Here is a 3,630-nt window from a genome sequence, read left to right as displayed (position 1 = left end):
AAAGGTGCGGCAAAATTGCTAACTCTTTTATGTACTTTTTTAACAAAATACATGAGCTTCGTGTAATCTGTGTGTAATATGTCATCCATTACAAACAGTGCATAAAGTCCAACAACCCAGTATAAATTAATCTGAAGGTAATTAAAAATAACGGAAATAAAAAGTATAAATTTTAGGCTAAATAATTAGTTTTTATTATAATTATAATGTTTAGTTTGGAGAAATAAACATTTTATTTTTTTATCTCGAATTGTAGAAAAATGTAATGTGTGCTTTATTTACAGTATAAGTCCAATCATTCTCTATCAAGAAAAAACAATCCATCAGCAGGTACTTGCGGCTTTACGAGTAAAAAGATGTCAAAATGTTAGATTTGTTATTTATTAAAAAATAAAACACAATATACTAGTTTCTACTTAACTTTCGTGTTATTGTTATAACGCTCTGTGTAATTTAGCACTAAAATTAAATTTTCTTTAGTCGAAGCTCATGTATTTTGTTAAAAAAGTACATAAAAGAGTTAGCAATTTTGCCGCACCTCTACTTACAAAGCCGCAAGTACATGCAGACGGATTATTTTTTTCTACATAGAAAATGATTGGAACTATACTGTAAGTAACCCACGCACACTACATTTTCGTATATTTTGAGATAAACAACAAAATGTATATTTCTCCACAAAAAAAAATTATATTTTTTTTCTCTGAAACTATCAACTTTTCAAGAAATCATACAAGAATAAAAGTTGTTAGGAGTGTTATTGTCTATCACATAAAAAAATTAGCTCGATACTCCACAAGTTATTCCTATGTCCAAGAATTATCAATTTGGGCCCACTGTGCGCCACCGCAAACGTATGACAATTTAGACTTCCTTTAGGTTATACTATATTGCTCAGATTTTTATAGATACTTCCAAGTATTCTTTTATTTTGTTTAGGATTTGCGCCATCTAACTATATTCGCAAGCGTTACGTTATTAATTAGTTAACAACGAACAATGCCATCTATTGATACGCATAAATATCGAAGTTCAGAGAATAATTTTAGTTTATTACTAAATATTTGAAAAACATTACAAGAAAAATAGAATATCTACTATATTTCCTATAAAAGAGGAGTTAATCGATATCCATGGCTATTTACGTAAATATAAACTAATTCCAGGCTATCGATCAGCGCCATCTAGAAATAAGACGGAATTTTGACCTTTTTCAGAGCTACGATTTTTAATATGGAGATTAGCAGTCCTCTTGGGTTATTGGTCCATGGTATTATCTACTATTAAGGTATATTCTACCTGTCATACACATAGATATATAAAAAAGGGAGATAGGGTATGGGGGCGTGGTTCGCATCGCCTACCATACCGAGGTGACACACCTACAAACATCGCTACTGTGGCATGGCGATCGTTGTACATACAAGATATCTCGTAAAATACACACATATAATAATATACAATAGTACACCTTGTAAAAATTGGAGTGAAAACAAAAATTTTAAAACCAGTGAGATAACATTCCACCGGCTATTTGCATTTTTAGTTACTATTTCTGTTATTATTCAATGTTTTCTTTTTGTCTCCATAGAAATTTCTAGACTCAAATACAGTTAGATGTTCATTTACGAAGACTGATGTTTATCGACAATAAATCTTTACTGAAATATTTGAATTTCTTAATATGACTTTTGTAATTAAAGTCCCTAACATATCGAAGTCAAAAGCTTTCACGTTAAATTGATTTCTTTTATTTTATTATTATTATTGTATTTATTTTAAACTCTCGCCTCTCCCAAGGCCTAAAAGATTTAAGGCCGGCCGCAGAGTGACGTCGCGGCATGGCACGGCACGGCAAAGGATTTTATTTTTGATCAAGTTATTTTTATCCTTATTTCATCGAGGTTAGAATTCATATTACTTTATTTCGATACAATTATACCGCGGCACGTCGTGGCATGCCTCGGCATGCCGCAGGACGCCGCGGTATGCCGCGGCACATCGTGGCATGCCGTTTCATTCCACAGACGTCCCGCAAGTCACGTCGGTCACAGAATTATGACAATTAAACTAATTGAAATAAGGTTTGAAACTAGTCCGGCGGCGATTTCGGCGAATGGCGCGCAGCGAATGTGCCGCGGCATGCCGCAACGCGCTTCGGCATGCCGCGACGCGCTTCGACATGCCGCGGCATGCCGTGCCGTGCCGCGACGTCAGTCTGCGCCGGCCTTAATTTTGATTTTTTAAATGGGAGAGGCGGTATTTCCCGGCAATGGTACAGTCGGCCGGGGTCAGGGACTCAGGTCCAAGAATCGGCGAACAATACGTGCCGTATCGAGCAGGACCGCCTTCTGGATTTGTGCTGGAAGCGACACGCCATTGTTATTATTATTATTACTAAATATTTTATTTCCAGTAACTTTAACACAACCCATATTTCGAACAACCGTTTCAATTTCATGTCAATTTGGATGTTGCTGTTGCTTGAAGAAAAATTTATGTGTTTTAGATATTTAAATTCCATTATACTCGTACAAAACGTAGAATATATTTAATTTTTAAGTTTTTCCAATTATTTTAAAATAAAAGTAGATTGGATTGAAGTTGCAGGAAAATCGAAAGATTGGTTTTCTTATTACTATTTCTGACTTTGTTTCAATTTCCATAGCAAATGCATTTAAAAAATAAATAAAATAAAATCGACAGAAAATTACATAAATCCTTCATAAAAAAACAACATAATTTAATTTACTAAATTCGTTGATGGTTCGAGTGTACCGTTGACAGTGACAGCTTCAGCAACCTGTATAACGTATAATCTTTTTTCCATCCTCTAAGCGTATAATGGAAAATTGACACTGGCGACGATCGCCATATTTTTTATATTATTCTTATAAAACTGACACTGGTCCAAGCTTAGACAATATTTCAGTATTTTTTCATCCTGGTTCAGCCATTCTCCAACAGGTGGCGTTTTAGTAAAAATACTACTAGTATATGATAACTAACTATTACACGTTAGATGGCGGTGAAACTCATTTTTCGTTACACTAAGAACTCACGGAGCGGTTTTCACCCGCGTCTGCCGCGGGACCGCGGCATCTGTAGAATGTAACAGTTAAGCATGTAAAATTAGTAGTACATTTCACGATGCGTTTTACACCTGTAGTGGTGACGATTGCTCGCGGTTGCCGCGGCGAGGTACTAGACTACTAGTAGAACCGCGCAGGACGCGACCTGCGCGCTTGGCGGCCGTCGTCGCCCGCATACTTTGGCGGTCGGTTAATAAAGAACTTCCCGAATATTCCCAAATCTGAAAAACTCTGCCACATTTAATATAACTTATTATGTTCTGCAGCAATGAAAAGGAATATAAATTGAATCTGCCTAAATGACAGAAACCTGCCACAAATGTTCATACTATTTTCAATATCAATGTGACATTGACATTGGCAAGAGGTGACTCACACAACTCAAAATTGTGACAGGAAACACAACAAACTATTGGTAAAGACTATGGTAATCTTCAACCAAATCTACCCACTATACCGTTACCTTCAAAATTCTCCCGCCCCACTAACAGAAATAATCTTTTAACTTTTATGTTTGCCCCTATATTTCTACTCTAAG

Source organism: Hyposmocoma kahamanoa, unplaced genomic scaffold, assembly GCF_003589595.1.
Source record: "Hyposmocoma kahamanoa isolate Upper Pololo Valley unplaced genomic scaffold, ASM358959v1 102, whole genome shotgun sequence".
NCBI classification, from domain to species: domain Eukaryota; kingdom Metazoa; phylum Arthropoda; class Insecta; order Lepidoptera; family Cosmopterigidae; genus Hyposmocoma; species Hyposmocoma kahamanoa.
This window is presented reverse-complemented; position numbering follows the sequence as displayed.